General features: G+C 45.2%; 1 long non-coding RNA gene and 1 other non-coding gene across 18 annotated transcripts in view; one reads left to right on the plus strand and one right to left on the minus strand.

The window, feature by feature from the left end:
• The window catches only part of LOC122168057, a 237,349-nt gene that overhangs the window by 176,705 nt on the left and 38,174 nt on the right, over positions 1-22,470 (minus strand). For 16 of the 17 annotated variants that reach the window (XR_006171152.1, XR_006171167.1, XR_006171149.1 and 13 more), the window contains 2 exons: positions 21,124-21,478; positions 2,400-2,471 (listed from right to left, as the gene is read on the minus strand). This is a non-coding gene — a long non-coding RNA (uncharacterized LOC122168057). The remainder of the gene's footprint in view (positions 1-2,399; positions 2,472-21,123; positions 21,479-22,470) is intronic. The other variant, XR_006171166.1, reaches the window with a different exon arrangement.
• On the plus strand, positions 16,229-16,310 carry TRNAS-GCU. Its single transcript has one exon. It is a non-coding gene; the product is annotated as a tRNA-Ser (tRNA).

Here is a 22,470-nt window from a genome sequence, read left to right on the forward strand (position 1 = left end):
TATACGACTTCATGCTACCACTTTCACCCTTAGGTGAAAGTGCAAGCCAGGAACCCACGGCTCATCTGCTACAGAAGACAGCAGGATCAGTGTGTGATGGAGCCTTCGCCAAAAAAAGCCCCGCGGCATGGAAGGCAAGAAAATTCTGGAAAGCAATCCAATACCCGACTGTGCTGATACAGTATCCCTCAAAGAAAAGCACTCTGGTACCAGCCATCTGATGAGCTTTGTAAAAATTAGATGCAAGTCCAGAGCCCTGAGAAAACTGCCTGGGATGAGAGCTAAGCCTGCTGCACTGAGTTTGTCCTCAAAACTATGCGTGATGCATGCAACACATGTATGTACCTTAACACCAAATGTGTGAAGCCAAAGATTTTGGAAATTTTCATGCAACCTCCAATGCCCAGCCTTAGGAAGGTCTCCTGAATACCTCCATAGGCATGGACAGAGGATGTGTTCAAGGGAAGAAGCCTGCCCTGATCTTTATTTACAGAACATATGCACACAGAGCATTAGGTCAGGCCAGGAGGGCTGCCAGCAACACCAGCTTATCAACACCTTTTATATATACAGGGGTTGCAATTCACCCCCAGAAGGTCTAGCAGGTGTTCCTCCTCCTTATATCCTTGAAGCAAGTTGGCCACCGAGAATTGCTGGGTATGATTTACAAAGCTCAGATTTGGGTATTTGGCAGGCTCCTTCTCCCTCAGCAGGGAGAAGCCAAAGCCCCTTTGCTGAGGGTGCAATTTAAATCACAGTCAAGTTCACTCAGTGGCCACAAGTCATGGAAGGGGTGGCTGGGTTGGTGAGTTCACGCAGGGCCATCGGGTCTAGGAGAAAACCAGCGAGGGAAAAAACAAAGGTGAAGAGTTTTCCTCTAATTAATTCCCTAAACCAGTTCAGTGGGGTTCAAGCAAGTACTAGAAATCTTTCCCCTTTTGGCATGAACTCGATCAGCTGAACGGCAACATGTGACCACAATCCAAGGCAACCTTTGTTTGCAAGACCATGAGTGGATCTTTTTGATTTATATTTCTTTTCTTTCCCACAGCAAGCTTTTAGGTCTGCAGCAGCTCTTCTCCATGGGAACAGGAGATCCACTGTTTACTGGCTGGTGAGTTTTATAGTTTTATTGCAAAGCTGAAACAGCAACTTTTCTATTTATTTATCATTATTATTTTACATGTAGAGCATTTTAGTATGCAGTGAATCATCGTGCTTTATTCTTGCATGTCTCTTTGGAAGGCTGAAATACACCACCAGGCATCAAGATTCACACTAAATGCTGAAGAAACATGATCCTACTTAATTTGAGAGGCAGGCTCATGTAAAATACCCATTCAAAGTGGAGCAACCTCTGCACTTACATCATGGTGGAAAAAAGACAAAATTTGAAGCATCTAAAAAATATCATGATGTATTCTACCAAATCTTCCTCTTTTTATCTAGAATCAGCTGTTTCCATCACTGCAGCAACACTGATGCTCAAGATCACCGTGCTCAGGCTGTTGCTGCCATACTTAAGTACAGGCATGCAGGTTGTAGTCAGACACTGACTTCCTCCCCTTCTGAAGTTGGGTTATTCCTGCTCAGGCCACTTCTGCTGTTTTACCCCGCTCTCACCAAGGATTCAGAGCTCCTGCAGCTCACCCCACACTGACAGCTTCAGGAAGTTGAGGAATAAAATGGACAATTTTGACACTGTAATGAAGTAAGGGTTATTTTTTTTTTTTTTTTTTTTTTTTTGCCATGCAGATAATCAGCAAGAAACAATTGCCTCCCATGTGGCCAACACACTGACAAGTTTCTAATATCCAAAACACTGGGTTGGTTGGGGTAATTCAAATGCCCCTCCCCGCCCGCCCCCCCCCCCCAAAAAAAAAAGCCCCAAAAACAAACAAATAAAAAGAAGAGAAGCCTAAGAGAAGAGCAGGTTGGGATGTATTGAGTGCAGGTATACCCCCTGCATTCATCCAGCCCTGAACTGGATCCCTGGGACCTGCAGCCAATCCCCAGGGGGATGTGCTCGCTAGAAAGACCCAAGAAGGATGAGACGTGCACTTTCTCACACTGACATACAGCTTTGAGTGACTAAGTCAATCCCTGCTCCTACTCAATCTTTGCTGGCAGCCATTTGCAACAGACATTTTCCAAATGCTTCCTGCAGCGTTCCCTGCTCTCCCACACTACAATAATCGTTACACTATTTTTACTCGAGATCTGAGAATGTGTCAGGGAGAGACAAGAGCTTTTCAGGAGGCAGTCTGGCACAGGGAATACCAGCACTGCTACAGAGCAAACCCTAGGTGGTGACCCTGTGGTCCTGAAGTGTTTTGGGATGGAGCAAAGCAGCACAGAAGGGCCCCAACCACTGCTGTGAGAAGCCTGGAAAGAGTTACCGCCGGCTTCGGAGGGTTGCTCCTTCCCAACAAGGCAGGAGGGGTGAAGAATGCAAGTGACGCAGCAGCATCCTGGCAGGAGAGAGGAAAAAAAAAAAAAAGTAAAACAAAAAAGCCAACAAAAAAACTAAGGCTCTTTGGATGAGGTTCAGGATGACTACACTTTTACTGTAAGTGTTTGGTAACTCGGAGTCGCATAACCCTCCTCTGCCCACTTGGGGCTACAGCAGATGGATTACGACAAGAACCACTCTACAGACATGCACACACGCCCCAATTCCCTGTCCAAGGGAGGACAAAAAAATATAACAAATTAAGCTGTGTTTCCCATTTAACAGAGACCGACTGCTATTTATTTAACAATTTTAAAGTGTTATTTTAGCCTTCCCGGTCTGTGTGTGTTCAGAGGCTGTTTCTGGGACACAAGCCAAAGTCTATCAGAGCAACTTGGCACCAAGAGAGAGAGGAAAAAATGAAGGGAGGTGATGGGCAATGCTTCCCGCACTGACAGTCCCCGGACCTGGACAGGGCGAAGAGGAAAAATGGGGACAGCCATGGAAAAGCCAGGTGCTGGCAAAGCCTACCCACTTCCCAGTGCAAGTACACTGCAGCACCAAGAGCTCCAGGACAAGTGCACTGAGGGAAGAAAAAGACACCGAGTATCTCCCAGTGGATAACCACAAGGTCCTCCTTGGGATCTTGCATCCAATTCCCTCCTCCTGCCTTTGCCATCAACCTCTCCAGGGGTAGCATCAAATCCACTGTCCCTCCCTAAAGATGTGGTCTGGGGATCTCTTTTGCTTCTGCTGCCTTTGTTGTGCCTCTGGATCAGCATTTGGGATTGATGTTGAGCAGACAGGTAGAGGCAAGACACGGCATGTCAAAGGGAGAAGGCTGATGCCCCAAATGAGTTCTCCCCTTCAAGCACTTACTGCTCCCTCTCCCAGGTTCAGAGCAGATGAGACAGCTTTCAAATACCAGAATGCCATGAAATCAAGTGCCAGGTAGACATGGACAGTCATCCTGCACATTGCTAAGGCAACAAACAACATAATGGGAACCTACCTGGCACCCAGCAATGAAGGCTGCAAAACATGCAGCTCAGTCGACAACCAGTCCATTTCACACTCATAAAATATGTTTTATCAGTTTAAAAATTTCCCATCTTTTCCCACATTGCAGCATCACTGTCCTCACCTCCCACTTTCCCTACTGCTCACTCTGTAGCATACAGCTGCAGCACAACAGCTGACTTGTGGAGTTGAGAAATACTTGCATGCTAGAACACAGACACCTCTCACTAGTTTCTTCATGAAGGTCGAATTCAGAGGCTGCTGAAGTGGATGGGAGGCCCCAGTTTCCCCAGATTTGGGCCAGTGGGATAGTGGCTGAACCAACACTATGAAGTCTCACCTCTGAGGATGCTCCAGCGGCTCCGTGCTGCAGGAGCTCCCTGTATGCATGCTTTCCCAGTGCTCAGATGATGAATTAACCATGTTTGCTGTCAGTCTGGGGCTTGTAGGCAGAAAGTTCTCAGAAGCTTTACTAGCCCTTCAGCAGATGTAGGGAGCAAGGACCTGACAGACACAGTGTCTGGGACAGGCAGTGCTAACCCAGACACATGCAAGAGCCTGGCTAAAGGGCTGTGCTTAGCCAGATGGTTGAGTAGTTACAGCCACTTACACTGCCTCAGTAATGTTATTAAAACAAGCATAGATGTGCACCGAGGGCATATAGAACCCGTCCTCCAGAGGTGCATCCAAATGAGGTCCCTACATGAATCTCCAGTGAAGCAAAGCATTAGGTTGGATGAGGCAACCTGATCTACTCACAACAGAGGGTTGGAACTGGGTGGTCTCTAAAGACCCTTTCAACCCAAGCCATTCTACAATGATGCTATGAAAGCAAGGCTTGTTGCTGAGCAAGGAGGCGATTGCGTGGAATAACTCTGGCACCATACAAGCTGCTTTCCTCCATGCCACCCTGCAACAGCACAGTGACCCCAGACTGGGCAAGTGGGAGCAGCATGCAGTGAGTTGACTCTCAGAGCCACAGTATCTCCCCTGGGGCAAGAAGTTCGCTGCTACTCCTCTTGCTTTGCACCTGAGACTGCAGCTTCACAGCTCAGCACTGGCATAAGCTCAGCACTCAGCAAACTCGACTGGAGGACACTTGCACTGATACAACACGGTGTGGAGGAACCGCCTGGAAGTCTTCAGGCCTTCTGCTGAAAGCAAATCAAATCAAAACAAACAGGTATTTCCTCCTTAGATCAAGTCCACATCCAACAAACCTTGCACATGCTGCAACACAGACCGCTGCCCCATGGGAGCTCTTTGCTCCATGCTTTGCACTAGAACCCCTCTTGGTTTTATTTACAAGAACTCCTGTCAGCATGTCCAGCACGGTTGCCAACCGCTCACCTCCCTGCAGCGTGGGTTTACAGTTGCACTTGACTTCTTTCCAGCTAAGTCCCAGCCTATTAGCCGTGAAGAGGCCAAATCACTTATTTACTTCTTAACCTTCCCTGTCAACTTTATAAAACAAATTGAAATTGTTTTTTGAACTAGTTAGATTCAGTGCCGCATGTCACAATCAAGCTTCCTTTTTTTCTTTTTTTTTTTCCAAGGGAAATTTTAGCCCTGACTGAGTTAGAGCTGAAATCCAGACTTTGGTAGCAAAACTCACATCTTCCTCCAAGACACCATGCCCAGATGCCATGCTCAGTATGGGATCACAGCCCGGCAATGACCCTGCACAACACATGGGAAGGTTCTACAGCCTACAAAAAGAAGCAGGCATACCCAGTAGCTCTGCCTATCTGTAATCTTCCTCTCTTGGCACTTTTATAACCTCCTGTTATTTTAAAAGCTAGCACACACTGGTTTAGTTTTGCTGCTATGCATTCTTAATATCAACGAGAAAAGTCTTTCTTCTTGCAGTAAAACCCCTTTTTCTCCTCGGGGGTACAGCTGGTAGGGCAGAATAGACTCAGCATTTAACATTTATTGTAAGCATGAGTATCAGCTTGAATCATCCTGGCTTGCAGGGCCCAAGAGCATTCCCAGCAGCTGTGAACACCGTCAGATAGCCGCTGTAGGGGTATTTGGTTCAGCATTCATGGAGGAGGAAATCAGCAGTTTGCATCAGCACAGAGTGACCAGTTTGTGGTCAACTGAACCAAGAGTCAAAAGCCCAGTGTAATGCTGTCATGTCGGAAATCTGGTCTGGATGATGGGACTCAGCAGAACCAAAGTGCAGCAGCCAGAAGCAAGACAGAACTCAGATGCAAGGGCTGCAGAGAGGTCCAGCAGCCATCCAGCCCCAGGCCACTCAGCTTATTTGTCTCTGCGCCACTCTCCAAGGCAACACCAGCTTGGCTTCTGCCAAGAAGGAAGCTGGTCTCAGCCGCAGTTCCCAGCCACCAGCAGCCTTCTCCCTGCCATCCGGGAAGGGATGCTGTGCTGCTAACAAAGCATTTTCTAACACTTATTGGGCCAGATCCAGAAGCATTCATTTTCCCTCACCACCACCACGATGAACTGAAACCTATACTCTGAGAAATAGCAGCCTGCTCCACTGCCACTGGGCACGACTGCAAGGCAGCAGCCAGAAACCACGTCCTCCTGGGCAGCTTTCTGCTGGTCCTGGGCTCAGACAAGGGGAGATGCTGACTGACACCTTTCTGGGTGTTTCAAATCCACCATTCCCATCAAAGCATGATCCAAAGCAGATGTCCAGCTGTCTCTCCTCTTCCTGCCCTGCCTCCTGCATCTTATCCACTGTCCTGGCCAAAACATGTCGCTACGTTGTGAAATAAGTGCTGAAGACAGCACCCCATCAAATCATACCCAGCACCTGCGGTGGTTGTTATTTTTCCCCCTAAGTTTAGCATATGCAAATCTTCCAGCCATTCCTTCTAAGTGAAGCTTCCCAAACAGAAGCTTCATTTTCCCAAGCTGCCTGCTTGGAATATGAAAATATTAAAAACATAGAGGATGGATGCTCTACTTGAAGCAAGGTTCCATGAGACAATACAGACTGAATTGTTACCTTTGCCATTTTTCTGTAGGCTATTTGAGGTCTGCCTTTCTTGTAACACCATCCAATCCTTAATACACAATCAGTTTATGATTCACTGCATCTCCCAGGTCCTTTCTGCAGTTAGTGTGTTATTGTTCATTTTGGGTACATGCATTCAATTGCCAACTGCACTAATTTGCACTTGTCTTTACTGAATTTATTTTTCTTGTCTTCAGACTACCCCTGTAACTCATTAAGACAACTGTAAACAAGGAGACTATTGAGTGAAGTATCATCAACACCTCTGGTTACACTCATGTCATTTGCAGTCTACCTCTCAATTCACTAGAGAAAGTAGACCCTAAGCAGACCACTCAAAACACCCTTTCGATCCTACAGCAAACTGTTTTCGAAGTACTGCTTCTTAAATACTCAGTTATGACTATTTCATCGTATTTCCCAAGTTTGGTTGTCAAAATAGCAGGATATCCTCAGGAACTACCCAACATCTTCCAGCACTTTGTTTTGGTACAGTCACTAAAATCTCAGGACTGATACAGGTTTTCCTCCTAACTCTGCAACCTCTCCATCCCTCATGACAAACCACTGCATCAGTCGGTAGCACAGCTCAGAGCTGGTAATACAGCGCGAGTGAAGACGGATGAGTTCTGCAGTTATTCCAAGCTTTCCTAAAATTTATTATCCACTCTTCATCAGGGATCACAATCTTCTGATTTTTCTTCAAGTCTTATTTTCCAAGTAGGCCTCACCAATCTCTTCACTGATTGCTCCTGGCTGAGCTCCAGTGCTTCAGGGACTCACAACAAAAAGCAAATATCCAAAGGGTTAATGATTTTTTTCCCATGATCTTTGTCTCATAAACATTAATTCCACTGGAAAAAGGAACATTTCATTTAAAAAGAGCAGCTGTTGGGAAGAATAATGTAGGGTTTAGAAAGAAATTTAAGAAAATAAAATAAAATAAAGGGAAGCAAGGGGAGAAAGCAAAATAACACTTCCAGAAAGTTTTCCAAAGGAAATGAGTAACCACTTGTTGTTAAATGATAAATCACAGTCCTCGGGAAGTGGCATTGTCTGTGGTCTATTTTTAATGAGAAAACACCCGTGTCACTGGCATGAGGGCTGCACATGCTGACAGGATGAGTCTGCGGGCAGTGGGAGCTGAACGCTCACGGGTAACCATCACCTCATTCCTGTCATTCCCACTGCTTATCAGGAACCAAAACAGCATGAAAAGCAAGTGGCTTGAAGGAAGAAAAAGGCACCCTGGACAACAAACAAGGCTGTTGCTTTCCAGGGAAGGAGGACAGGAGGAAACACTATAGACAAAGAGAAGGAACTAGGCCACATGTGCAGACTCGGGGCTGTTTGCTCATGCTTTTCATGGGTCAAGGATGCGCACACAGCCACAGGTGAGCTCTGTCCTACCAGGTGAGCCAACGTCCTACCAGGAAATAAATCTCAGTATCATATACGAGCATCCTGTGAGTCCTCAGTATGCAGAATCTGGGCACACAACAATGCTTCAGCCTCTTTTCTGTAAGGTCTGATACTGAGACTGAGAGCTTTCCTGGGAAGCTGAGGGCTCCTGCAGCAGGGCCAGTACCTCATGCTGCAGCTCCATTTGTCACTGAACACTTCAGAGGTATAATAAGCCTCATTTGAGGTTGATAATGAGTCTCACATTCCTGTGGTGACATGACTCAGGCCCTCGACCATGTGGTACCAAGAGGCCATGCCAGGGAAGGAAAACTGAAGTCAGTGAAGCACAACTAGGATCACATACCTTCCCATTCAGTAAGGAGGATCTCCTCCACAGAAAGTGACGGAGAGCACGCAGATGGATCCAGTGGTGCTCAGTGAAGGCAACAGGCCAGCATTCCTGGGACAGGGAAGGGCTGAGTGCTGCCCACAACTCTGCACCACACAGCACAGGGTACCCTGAGAACTTTCAGATCTGTAGGAAGATGCCGGGGAGCAATGAGAGAGTGAGAGGCAATCTCCACCCATGACTCAGAGATGCCATCTGACTCTCAGGAACATAGACCTGAGATGAAAGAGTGTGCTCTGCCAGTTTTCAGTGATGTATTACTTTGCAACTCTGCACCTTCACTTAGCTTTCACTGACCCGGTGCAAAAAGACTGTAATTATTCAATTTCTCAACTATTTCTAACATTCTTTCCACATATGAAGCTTTTTTTTTTTTTTCCCCCTTCCTTTTAATAGGAACAAAACCCCACAGTTTGCAAGAGATTATACAACACACACACACACCACTGCTCCAAAACAGCATCTGAAAGCATTTGTTTGATGTTTTCCACTCCCCCACTATAAAACACCACCCTGCTGGTCTCATTTATTGTGTGGCATTTTGCAACGAAGCGTAAAAACGGAATTAATCATAGCCCTGAAAAACACAAACTTCTTCAATGAGGTTAGAAGTAACCATTTGGAAGGAAAACTTCCAGGAGCCAGAGGGACTGACAGGCCTGGAGACTGAAGTCCCTCTTTTCAAAGGCCAAGTGTGTCCCAATATATCCCTTGGACAGCTGCCCTGAGCCAAAGTTATAATAATTTATTCTTTCTGCTTGCCTATGGATCAGTTCAAGTAGCAAGGAGATTTGGTACAAAATCAGGACAAATACCCAAAGTGAACAGGGAGGTTCAACAGGCAAACGTGTCATAAATCCAACAGGAGGCTTTAGCTCTCACTGCAGCTTTTGCACAGGCTAATGTCCAGAGCCTTGGCTCTGGTCCCTGCCTCCTGTGCTGGGATGCTGCGGAATTTGGGCACCTTCCCCTCTTGGGCAGTGCTCAGCATCCCAGTGCGAGCACCGACACTCAGCCCTGGCAGGAGGCGTTGCTTCAGCAAGTCAGAAACATGGAAATCTGGAAAGCCTATGCCAAAAGAAAAATCATTATCATCTTTGTATTTTCTGGCTCAACACCATTTAAGAAAATTACCTTCTACATAAATCAACGTCCCCTTTCTTCACTTCTGCAGATTTAGTGCTTTGCGTGAATTCAAAGAGTGGCTTCTGTCAAGGATGAAGTTGGGAAAAACCATGAGGCTATTTTTTACATTAGATGTTGTAGCAGAGATTTGCAGAGAGCTTTGGAATCCCTCTGCATGGGAGGCAAAACACTAATAATTTTAAACCCTCCTTTTAAATTAAAAAGAACATTCAAAGAAACTATTGAAAGAGAAAAACCATCAAGCCCGCTGTCACATCCAACTCAAACACTGACGTTTTCTCTCAAGCACCAAAAGCGGTTTCAATGAGCTGGCAACCAAATAATTTACCTTTCCCTTACTCGCCCTTGCCCCACATTGGCTCTGTGGCCCCTCCCTGAATCACAGAATCGTAATATCAGTAAGGCTGGAAAAGATCATCTAGTCATCTAGTCCAACCATCAGCCAGTCCCCACCATGCCCACTAACCCATGCCCCTCAGTGCCACATTTCCATGGTTCTTGAATACCTCCACGGACAGAGACTCCACCACTCCCTGGGCAGCCTGTGCCAATGTCTCACCACCCCTTCTGAGAAGTTTTTCCTAATAACCAACCTGAACGTCTCCCAGCACAACTTACAGCCATTACCTCTTGTCCTTGCATACAAAGCACTCAGGCACTGCTTGCACTTCTGCTGAGTTCTCCTCACAGCTTCAGAAAGAGGAGTAGAGCTAGGGGCAAAGGCAGTTCAAGCAAACACCAAACTTCTTGCAAGGGATGCAAAATATTTTGCTACACTTGCTCTCCTCTGACAAGTTATCAGTTTGGTTTTTTTTTCCTTTTTAATTTTGCAACTTAAGATAAGGTCAATCACATGCTTCAGGCTGATGGCAAAGAGGTTCAGTTAAGGAACTAGCTCACTGGTTTTCCACTGTATTGTTCAACTGCCTGAATCTATCTATGAAACCCTCACCTCTACAAGTTGGCAGGGACCAGAGAGATGGTGGATGCCCCTCCTTGAAGACATTCAAAGTCAGGCTGGACAAGGCCCTGAGCAAACTGGTCCAGGACCATATCCAGCTGGCTTTTGGAGATCTCCAAGGAAAGACCCCACAATCTCTCTGGGCAACCTGTGCCAGTGCTGCTTTCCTCCAAAAGACCAGGCAGCAGCTGGTGGAGCTGCTCCACAAGTCAACTCCTACGCCCTTCTGCACTCTAAATTTCTTTCTTCCACAGCAAAATTCAGGAATTTTCATCACTGAGTAAAGTTTTTTTGAGCAATGTGCAGCAGGGAGGAGCAGGGTGGCAGGGGTGATTGGCATTTTGGCAAAGACAACTCTGGTACAAAGCGGCAGGGCAGGCACTGGGAAAAAAAAGTTAATAAAAAAAGTTTTTGGTGTTTTTTTGTTTTGTTTTGTTTTTTTTTTTTTTTTTTTAAACTGCTTTGTTTTAGAATACAAGGGAAGAAATAAAACAATCGATAATTGATCTTCTTTTCTTTTTAATCAACAATCCCAGACCTTTGGCTGTGCCAGTGAAGCGTTCTCCTTATTCAAAGCACATGTGCATCTGCCCGTCTCAGCTACTGATACCATTTCTTATCAGCGTGTTTCATTCTTTCCCATTCTTGCAAGAGTTCTGCAAGGTAAACAAAGGATATTATCTTCATATTTAAGAGGCAAAGAAAGGCTGACAGGGACAGGCCCACCTCCCTATCGAGGCTTTTGCAAGAGCAGGAACAATGTGGCAGCCCAAGATTTAGGGCTGCTCACACGGCCTGGCCACGCAGCAAGCAACTATCCTGGTATCATGGCAGCCAGCCAAAGTATGTGCTCATAAAGGTCTTCATGCCCCACAGCTGCATTCTCGACTTCCAGATGTTTGCAGAGAAAGGGTCATTATCCTTTTCCTCCATCTCTCAGACTGCCAGCAAGAAGTCCCAGCTCCTCTTGGACACCAAACAGCAGGACATCTTCACACTAATTTGAAACTCCAGTGCAGCACAGTCATGCTCTGAAACCCATTAATCTCAGTGATGCTTTGGCTTGGACCATCATACTGCAACAACATGGGGCACAAAGCCTAAAGCCCCAAGATCTGGAGCCCTCTGGATCAGTACCCAAACCCAAGCAGCACAGAGCAATCCAACCTCTGCAACCTGCGTGGCAGCCACTAAAACCACAGTGCCTCTGATCTCAAAGGAGAGGACGCAGTCCCTGAAGTTGCTTCTGCCCGCTGCAGTGAAAACAAAGACAAAATTAGTTCTCCACCAGAGAAGTGGCAACTGTCCTGAGGCAAGCCCTGCTGTCAGGCGCTTGCAGGGCAAGCTTAACGGAACTCAGTCTTACCGTTGCTAGTGTATTTTTGGAGAAACAATACATGCAAACACTGGCAGAGCACAATCTCACTTCTCTGCAAAGGGTGCTTAAGTAAGTCCTTTTCTTCTGGAAAAACAGGGGAAAACCTGCATGTCAACAGGTCCACTGATCAAGCGCCATCCTCCAGTAGTTTTTTCAGACAGTTATGAACTTGAAATGTATTTTGTCTCCTGCTCCAGCAGTTCCTAAACAGTGCGAGCTAAATATTTATAGAAGAGTCACTGTTTGTTTAAGTTTCAGCCCCTACTTGCTGAGCTCCACGATGCCCAGACCCCAATATGACAGCTGATTACAGAAGAGCTTGAAAACAAGGCAGAGGAGACTCTGAGGCTTACCAGACCTTTCATCTGGACACTTTCTCTTGTTGTTGTTTTGGGTTGCCTCCCACAGCCAGCAGCACTCCTCCTGCTGGGACCCTGCTTCAGCACAGCTACACACAAGCACTTGCTGAATAAGAAAGCCCATAAAATCTGGCTGGAACAAACGGACAGGTACATGTAGAATGAGAATGCTTCCCTCCAGCACCAAGTCTGCTTTTAGGGTCCCTCCTGCTGGGAGTCAGCACCCTGCACCCCTGGCATCTCTGCACCTTGTCACTGCTTCACTTTGGTTTTCCCCTTACCACCAGTCCTGTGAAGCTAAGCAATGCAGTTGCTCTGTTTCAAAGGAAATACAGCTCCTGAAAGCCAAGGGCCATTTTTCATCCAACGCTTTGGCAGAGCTCTGCTGGATGCTACAGCCCATTTGGGAGAGCTCTTGGTGCACTTAAGAGCCTGGCTCTCTATGACATGCAGTCGAACAAATCAATTGCTCCTGAAAATTCAGTGTAAGCAAGTGAACTGCTTTACAGCATGCAGCAAGGCAGTTGCAAACACCTCAGAACATTTGAGCTGGTGGAGTCAATCCAGTGCAAGTGAGGACAGCCTAGTTTTAAGTCCATGCCAACAAGTACTACTCTGAGTACTACTAACTGTCCCTTCTCTTTTCTGCATTAAGGACCAGCTTTTCTGATCACAGTATCTACTTCAGTGGTACAAATTCATAGAATCATTAAGATTGAAAAAGACCACTAAGATCATCACATCCAACCATCAACCCATTCCCACCATGCCCACTAACCTATGTCCCTTAAACACCTGCAGGGGTGGTGACTCCACCACTTCCCTGGGCAGCCAGTTCCAATGTCCAACCACTCTTTCTGAGAAGAAATTCTTCCTAATATTCAACCTGAACATCCCCTGATGCAACTTGAGGTCACTCCCTATAGTCCTGTCACTGTTACCTGGGAGCAGAGGCTGACCCCCACCTCACCACGACCTCCTTTAAGGGGACTGTAGAGAGCAATAAAGTCTACCCAGAGCCTTTTCTTCAGGCTACACAATCTCACAGCTGCTTCCCATAATTGTGCTCCAGACCCTTTGCAGCTTCATTGCCCTTCTCTGGACATGCTCCAGAGCCTTGATGTGTTTCTTGTAATGAGGGGCCCAAAACTGAACACAGTATTTGCGGAGCAGCCTAACCAGAGCTGGGTACCACAGTCCCACAGTGCCCTACAGAATAACCAGGAACACTAAAACTGACGATCTTCCACAAGATGAAAAGACACTTGGATTTGCAGATATGCCTCTGCTAGAAGCTCTCTATGCCCAGCACGTCACACTGCAAAGCATTACAGCACCTCCTACACATAATGCTGCACAGCATTACAGGTGAGCAACCAAAAAATTAGACTGCTTTTTAGATACGGTGATTACAACTTATTCATCCAATTAAAAATATCTGTGGGTACAGGTGAACACTTGGCATATAAATGCACTTACATACTTAGACTTGAGTAGAAAGTGGCTTATGCACCTCGGACAGGTGAGAGACTGAGACAACTTTGCCCAAATCCAATTACTTCCAATGTAACTCCAGCTTTGAGCGGACCCACGGATGAACATGGATTGCTGAAAGACTCAAAACCACCACTAACAGCTGTTTGCTAATGCTTATCTGATCAACCTTAAATTTTTCTCAGAGCTGCAGCAAGATTGGACTCTGTTCTGGGCTTCTCTAGGGAATAACAGGGCTTGTTCTCCACTGCACAGGGTGTTAACACTTCTCCCTAACAGAAAATAGATGTGGCGTCAAGCAAGACAAGCATCAAAGTACTATCAAAATCAGGTTTGCATGCTGAGACTATTGGGATTCTTGATACCCAGGTTGCAGGTCCGTGTATGAACCAGCAACCCAATCACACCAATAAATAACGATGCTACTGTGACGTGCACATGCTGCACGCCCTTCTACTTGCACAGTTTCCTGCGTGCATATGCACACGCAGACAGGAAAGCACCTTATTAAGCTTTAGGCATGTGCCTGTATGTGCATTCCTGAATCACAGCCCTGCACATGAATATGCATGAGTACACAGGCACACCGCAAGTAAGAAGGCTGATAGAAGAGATTAAAGAGAACACCGAAACATGTAGGAGGCTGGAAATAATGACAAGTGCTTTCATCAGTAAAACCCAAATTACCCTGTCTGCACACAGCCTCTCATCTCCTACTGAGCAAGCAAAGCTGCTTATTATAGAGATGCCTTTACCGTAATCTGACTTGTACAGAAATGAGAAGAGCTGCTCTTGCTTTCAAATGGTTTATTTTTCTACTTCTTGGGGGACCGGTTAACGGTGGGAAACACAGCTGGGCTCATAGGAAAGTTGCACTTTCCTGCACCTAGAGGCTGCACTCTGCCTTGTGGTGCTGTGCTAGCTTTGGGAGCTGGTAACTCCCAAACTGTGCCAACTGTTGTCCTAGGTGCCAGCCTGCAGGCAGCAAGCATCGACCCCCAGCCAGACTCCTCTGCCTCCATGGAAGACACAAAGTTTTACTGGAATGCAGAAGGGAGACGTTTTGTTTTGCTTCACTTGGTCAAAAAAAAAAAAAAAAGAAAAAAGAAAAAACACATCTTTCCATCTTACATAAATATTGGATCTGAGCACTTTGTGCTTATGAAGTTAAAAATAGGATATAATATCAGGTCTATGCACTGCATCTTTTATCAAAGCCTTTTATGAACATCAAACCGGCTCCGCTGCTCTCTTTTATACTTCCCTGCCATCACTCACAATTCATAAAAGGGGACTATAGAGATACAAAGGCTATGGCACTTCCCAGAGCTGTCATTGGCATACAGGGACAAAAACAGCTTTTGCTCAAAGCTCTGAAATCTAAGAGCAATTTTATGATGTAGTGTCAGTTTTAGCACAAGAGATGAATAATAAATATGCAAAATATAATAATACTTTTGCAAGTAAACGATGCTTTGGAGTGTCAAACCCCTTTAGAAGCCCTGTCAGGCTGCTTGGAGGGATTGGTGCTGAAATCACAGTAACACAGCAGCAAAGCGAATGCTGTTAGAATAAACACGTTCAGCCAACAAGCATGGCTTCTGAAGGGCATGGCACATCCAGATCCCAGCTGTGTCCTCCAGATATACACATCCAGATTCCCTATAAAAAGGGGAGGTAATGGAGATTAACAAGATGAACCAGAAACTCTTCAGACATAAACTTGACGTTGACCCTGCCATCCCTTGGTTGAGCCACGATAAATCAGAACCTCCTCCCTATCTGTACAATAAGCAGAGCTACACTCACCTACACTCAAGATACGAGCATTAATTAACTTAAGCATATGGAAAAAATACACACTTCAAAGATGGCAGCTGCTAGAATATTCAAGACTCATTCCCAGTTAATTTGTTACAAAGACACCCGGATATGGAGCAAAATCCCTATGCAAAACAGAGCAAACCTGAGAAAGCCTTTCAGCTACGCGGCATCCTTTTCACGGAAGAAAAACAGCATAACTTGCAGTCACCATTATTTTTTCTGCCCCACGCTGTAACGGTTATGAATTCCAAGGGTGGAAGTGATAAACCTGTGATAAAACAAATTCCAGTGGACTAGGAGCATTGCCCTAACCAAAAAAGAATTTCCTCCTTAGTCATCCGGCAGCAGAGTAAGCCAGCTCCCACACGAATTACAGAAGAGTAGGAAAAAATGCTTATCTGGGAGATTACTTTTTTTCCCAGTACCTTGTTATTACATTTAGAAGCAGGGCACGGGTCAAACAAAAACCACCTGATGCTGATGTGAACTGCTCAGCATGAGATAAAACTGTGCAGGGATCACAGCAAGAGGAGTTTCTCCCTGCAAGGAGAACAAGTGACAGTGCCAGCAGGACAGGCGGTGGCACATCCCCGACTCCAACCAGTCAACTTCTCCCGACCTCCAAGGATCCTCAGCTGACATCCTCCTACATGTCCACATGCAATGGCAGCGTCAGGAGGATTCTTCCTTGGAGCACAGCCTGAGAGCAACACCAGAGCTGTGACTCCTACCCAGCACGTTGTGCCACAACATTTACATTTTCACAATAAACTCAAGGAGACAGACAAGGCAGACGAGGTGGCCGAGTGGTTAAGGCGATGGACTGCTAATCCATTGTGCTCTGCACGCGTGGGTTCGAATCCCATCCTCGTCGGCAGGTGAAAATTTTCTCCCCTCTAGGTTCTGTCCTTGCGAGGTCCCACCTGCAGCACCGCGGTCACATCAGGTCTGGGGGCCGCAGAGCAAGAAAGACACGGAGCTGTTGGAGTGGGTCCAATGGAAGGGCCCACAAAGACGATCAGAGGGCTGGAACCATCGCTCCTACGGAAGGAAGGAAGCCTGAGGGATCTGGGCTTGTTCAGTCTGGAGAAGGCTCCTGGTGACTTCACTGCGGCCTTCAGGTGCCTTGAAGGAAGTTGTGAGTAGGAGAGCAGAAGGGGAATTCTTACGTGTTCTGGAAGAGGGGAACAGCTTCAAACTAAGAGGGGAGATTCAGGTTAAGTGTTAGGAGTAAATTCTTTACAGGGCAGCGAGGCGCTGGCACAGGCTGCCCAGAGCAACTGGGGATGCCCCATATTTGGAGGATTTCAAGCCAGGCTGGATGGGGCCCTGGGCAGCCTGAGCTGGTGAGGTGTTGCCAGCCCATGGCAGAGGGAAGGAAACTTAAAGCCCATTCAATTCCAACTCCAACCAAACCTTTCTATGACTCTGTGACTGCAAACACCTCTACTGAAAAGCCCCTCAAGGGCCCCGCAATGCCTCAGGATGCCAGCCAGCTTTGGAGGTTTTACATTTTAGTGGCATGAGGCAGATTTCAAAACAAGCTCCTAAATATGAATCCCCATCAACTGCTCAGCAAATGGGAGCCCAAGAAAACAGCCTGTCAGCACCTCTGGCTCTGCAGAACCCAGCAATGTAGTACAAGGGATTCAGTAACCAAGATGTCATCCTTGCTTTGCTGGTTCTAGCCATAATGCATGTGCTAGTATTTCACTGTTTCTTCCTGAGGACAATCTGAAGCAGAATAGTGAGTCTGCAAGCAGGCAGCACTTACAGGCATGGCAAGTCAGGAACTGCAAACAGTTATTCATCACAAAAGCAAAGATCACTTTTAAGGAAGAACTATATCCTGAAAGTAACTACTGTGACAGTTTAGTCAGTGGAAAGCACTGAGCAACATCTTGAAACAATAAACAAAGGACCATTCATCACAAACTAGTAGGATCATTCCAGACCTTGGAGAAAAAAAAAAAAAAAAAAAAAAAAAAAAAAAAAAAAAAAAAAAAAAAGGAAAGACCACCAAAACTACGATTTTGCATAACCCAGTGACTGAGGTCTGCGATTAATCAGCTTTGCTCAGGCTGGCTCTCACTGCTGCATTTCAAGTCAGTGCTCTCCAAACTGCAGCGCCAGGGTCAGCAGCAGCAGGGTCTGTGAGCAGCACTCACCCCTGCTATATCTTCACTTGAGGTCCCTTCCAACTCAAACCATTCTCTATGATCCTATGAAATCCTTCCAACAAGGACAAGGAAGGGTAAGATCAAAGCAAAATTTCAACATCAGTATCACCAGTACATTCTCCAAGCAGCATCCTGGAAGAATAAGTGAATTCAAATATTAAGTCGTAAATATTTTTGAAGTGCCAGATAGGCTTTTGGCACCCAAGATAAGAAATTTCTAAAAGCACTTGCATTTACTACATCCACCCTCAAAAATCCCATTTGAAAACCAAAGCTAGTTAAAGCCCCAGTTCCAGAGAACTGGGGGTAAATTTTAGAAGCAGGAAACCATCAAGCCATCAAGAGACATTATCTGTAGATTAAATCATCTTCCTTTGCTGGGCTTCCACAAAGTCAACTCAGAGAACCATAAAGAAAGTTAAGATTTCAGAAGAAAAACTACATTGTCAAATTTATTTTACAGCTTGTAGCTTTTTTTTTTTTTTTTTTTTTTTTCTTTAACCAATAAATAGTTGCAATTCCTTTATTTTCTGCCAGCTGGAGATAGACTTGAAAACTGCTGCAAAGCTGTAGTATCAGTGTTTGTCTGTGCTGGGCACCAAAAAATTCCTCTCCAGTGAGTGCAAGGGGTTACTCATGGCTGTAACATCCCTGCAATGTGCCAGGGCTGCTTTTTCACTCTCATGTAACCACAGTAATACCGACTTAGCACTGCTGTGACTTTTACAATGCTGTTACAATCTCCAAATCAGCTATGCATGTTTGAATCATACAAACACTTGTACGCCCAGTGACACCACTTTCACAATCAGCTGAAACCTTTTTTTAATTAATGATCACAGATTCAGAAAGGTTGGAAAAGACCATGAAGATCATCCTGTCCAACTGTACACTCAACACCACAATCCTAATAAACCATGTCCCTACATACCACACCTCCATGTTTCCTGAAAACCTCCAGAGACGGTGATTCCAACTCCTCCCTGGACATCCTGTTCCAATGCCTCACCACTCCGTCTGACAATAAACTTTTCCTAATATCCAACCTGAAATAAAACGCATTTTTCTAATATCTAACTTAATACCATGCATCTATCCACAGACCTACAGGTAGCATGGATCCAGAGCAATGCAACACAGAGTAAGCAGCAAGGCCAAGTGAGATGCATTGAGATGCAGCTGCATCCCAGGTTTGCCAGTCCATGTCACCTGCATGGTGCCAGGCTCCCAGGTGTGAAGGGTCTCTGAGCTGAGACAGGATGGGCAGGACTAAGTTTGCAACGGGCAAAGCAGTACAGAAAGTTTGGATGTATCTACTGCAGCTCGTCTGCAATCCTAGTGGCAATGAAGAACCATGCAATGTACAGCACTGGTGCTGCTCTAAATTACCCAGTGATGGACAGGTTTTGTTCCATCCCTGAACAAACATTTGCAGAAGCACCAAAGGAACTGCATCACAAGAGCAAAGCAACCAAGAGCCTGTTTTATGGGGCACAAGTACTCCAGAATTGAAGCCTACACCCTACCTTGTACTGAAGACAAAGGAACCAGTATACAAGCAGTGATCACACTGACTTTGCTCTTTAAACAAAGAGGAATCCCAGGGAACTCCCTCACGTCAGATTACAGAGATGCTGTTCCTGAAAGGCTGAGCAATAAGGCTGGGAGGAGACCAATAAATACATCTTGTACATGCACTCTAGGTCTTCTGCAGGTGTTCGTGGCTCTAATTAGGACTTTTTGGCTCCAAGCTCCTGCTTATGTACAAAAGATAAAGCTCATGGTGTTGTAGCACACTGCTGACAAAGGAGCTTTTTAGTTATCAACCATGTTTGCTTAAATAGTAGTTAGAAAGCCCATACTTCCAGTGATCTTGCTTCGGTGCCTTAGAAGTTGTTAGGAGGTGGTTAATAAAACACTGGGAATTTCCACTTGCTTGGAAAATTGCATTCTGTGTTCACAAGGGATAGAAACGGGCTAAACTACTTTCCTGATCAACCCATGAAGGGCCTTGCCTCGAAAGTTGCCTACATACTGCTGTACACAATGTTATCACCCTACAAGGGCAGAATGAAACAAACAAAAAAAATTGAGTGACTTGACCAGAGGCACAGATGAGGTTACTGGAGGAGCCAGCTACAGGTAATAGATTTCCTAATTCCCTTTCTTCTCTGTCTCAGCCACCAGAGAATGCAGCCTTCAGAAGTTCAGAAGATGTGCTTCACCACGCAAAAGAAATACAATAACTTTTCAGCGTATTTTCTACACCATTTGAGCTGGATTGCAACACACCAAGTGAGCAGGTCAAGTTAAACACTGGATATTCCAGCCATGAGCATGTCTCTGCCCCAAACCCCACAGGCTGCTGGCTCTACACAGAGCCCTCCATTGACCACCAAGGCTAAGCAATACACACAAACTCCATAGCCCTGGTACGATGCTTTCACTCCCCACAGTTAAAACCACAGTCTCCGTTAGAAGCACAGCAAGTACTCAATTTTCCTGCTAGTCAAAGCAAAGAACCTTTTAATTCTCAGTCTATCTTCTCAATCTGGCTTAAGTATCACATCAAATTCAAGAGACAGTCAACTGATTTTGTTCCCCTGGCTCCATTTCCTTCCTTTAATCTGATGTAAAATTGTGCTTACAGAGCAATAAGATGAAACTTTTAATGCCTCACACATGCTGATGGGAATGCAGAATAGCATTTTCAGCAATTTCCCCTTAGCAGTTCTTTTTTGTATAGTCAAAATAAATAAATCTGGAATCTAGATTCAAAGAGGTAACTTTTTTCTCCATTCCCTATTCTTTTTTTTTTTTTTTTTTTTTTTTAAGAAAAGCATTCTGTTCATCAGCACACGAGTAGATTCATCCCCCACCACTTCCAGAGCAACTGTCAAAACTGGGATTTTCACAGCAAACTGACACCCCAAAGACCAACAGAACAATCCAGTTCTGGTGTTGAAAAGAAAAAGGCTCAGTCACCTTTATAAAAACATCGAAGTCATTGTAAATCTTTATAAAAATGTAAATTTGTAATTATCATTGCAATTGCTGAATTATCCATGTCTACATTGAATACGAGTAATTTTCAAGTTAAAATTTAAAGCCATCTCCTTTTTTTATGTCATCCTCTAAATGATGCCATTCTTCAACAGAAGCACTGTTAAATTAAGATGAGAAAAAATGGATTGAATACTCATATTATCTCCTCTGAAATTACATGGCAAAGCCTGATAAGCAGGTTCACACACAGCCGGTGTCTGCGTGGTGCTGTAAGTACATCAGTAATTGCTGAGTGGCCAGGGGCAGTGCAGGAGGAATTACGAGGTGTGGATGTGAGCATCTCCACCCCTTTTCTAATGAGGAAAAGCCATCTTCAGAGTATGATGCTAAAGAGATGGAAAGGCCTTACCTTTAGCAGAGGCTAGTAAGGAAACAGAATGATTCAGTTCCTAAACATCAGGAAAAGAAATTGGGTGAAGAATGAGGAAACCATCTACATACCCAGACATGGCCACTGCTGCACTGCAAAAGCTCAGAGAAAGGGAAAAAATATTCTTCTGCCTTCTGCAATAATTTCTCTGTTCCGAGCAACTGAAAGGGGAGGTATTCCAGTAAGGATGGCAAGCGACTGATTTGCTGTAATCCTCAGAGCAGAGATGCCTCCTTCCAACACTCAGTGACCCAGGAAAGATAGGGAGAATTTCCAGATGGTTTTGTGGGTGGCTGACGTTCTCCAGAGGATTTTGCAGGTCCATAAATCCCATAATCCTAAAAATCCTTGGAAGCTATGGAAAGGATCAATCTGAGAGCTCCTCCCAGCATTACTCCAGAGTGGTTGAAGGCACAGGGCTGAGACCTTTGGAGAGAGGAAAAGGACAGCCATTATATGAGAGCAACCACAAGGAAGTAGAAAGCACAGGCTCTTCCCACCTATCTTATTCCCATGCAAACTCTTTCGATTTACTTTTGCACAGGACGAAGTTTTTAGGTTTGTTTGATTTTTTTTTCACTTTTCCCCTTTTTTCATTTGTTTCCCTATTAGCCTGGTTTATTTAAACACATTGAGCATAGGCTCCATGGGACCACCATCTCCAGAGGCTCACAGGTCCCAAGTGATGTGAAACAAAGAGGACTATAAAACAACAACCAAAACAAAGGTCACCTAACCAACACATCCTTCCAAAACCCTTTTGACTGGGGAAAGGAGACAGTTTTCTTTCTCTTTTTTTACTCTAATTACATGTTTTCTCCAACAGGGAAGAGAAGGCAGTAAAAGGCTGCTTGGAAGCAGCTGAGCGGGACTTTCTGCCTTCCTAATTTCAGAGAGAAATGACCATCTAAAGCAACTCTGGGTTGAAGTGGAGGAAACAGCCCCACGTATCAGCTGGATACAAACCCTAACACCTTGGAAGCACTCAGCTCTGCAGTAAAACAACTGTTTGCACTTCCTAACAAGTCAAGTACACCTCCATGTTCAAATGAAATAAAAACCTCTCAGCAAAGTGGCTTCAAATGCCCAGGGAATTAGTCATAAAGATTCTAGTTATTCAATGTGCATAAAGCCATCAAAATTTGTTTTGTTTTGTTTTTCCTTTTAAAACCTGATATTACTAACAGTGCTGGGAATCAAGTTGCTGGGACTTTTGTTTGCGATTTTAAGATAAGAAAGCTATCACACAAACTCAGTCAATTGCCAGGCCCGGAAATAATGCTTTGCAAGCAGTGAAAGGAAACTCAAATAACTCCCTGCCCAACATTGCTTTCTAGTTCATCTGTCATAAAAACAGCAGAGAGCAGCTCAGAGCCAAAAGATTTCTTTTTGCTTTGTTTTAGCTCTAGCAGCACAGA

Source organism: Centrocercus urophasianus, unplaced genomic scaffold, assembly GCF_019232065.1.
Source record: "Centrocercus urophasianus isolate 14NV4802_14NV808 unplaced genomic scaffold, USGS_Curo_1.0 seq_11, whole genome shotgun sequence".
Classification (NCBI taxonomy): Eukaryota; Metazoa; Chordata; class Aves; order Galliformes; family Phasianidae; genus Centrocercus; species Centrocercus urophasianus.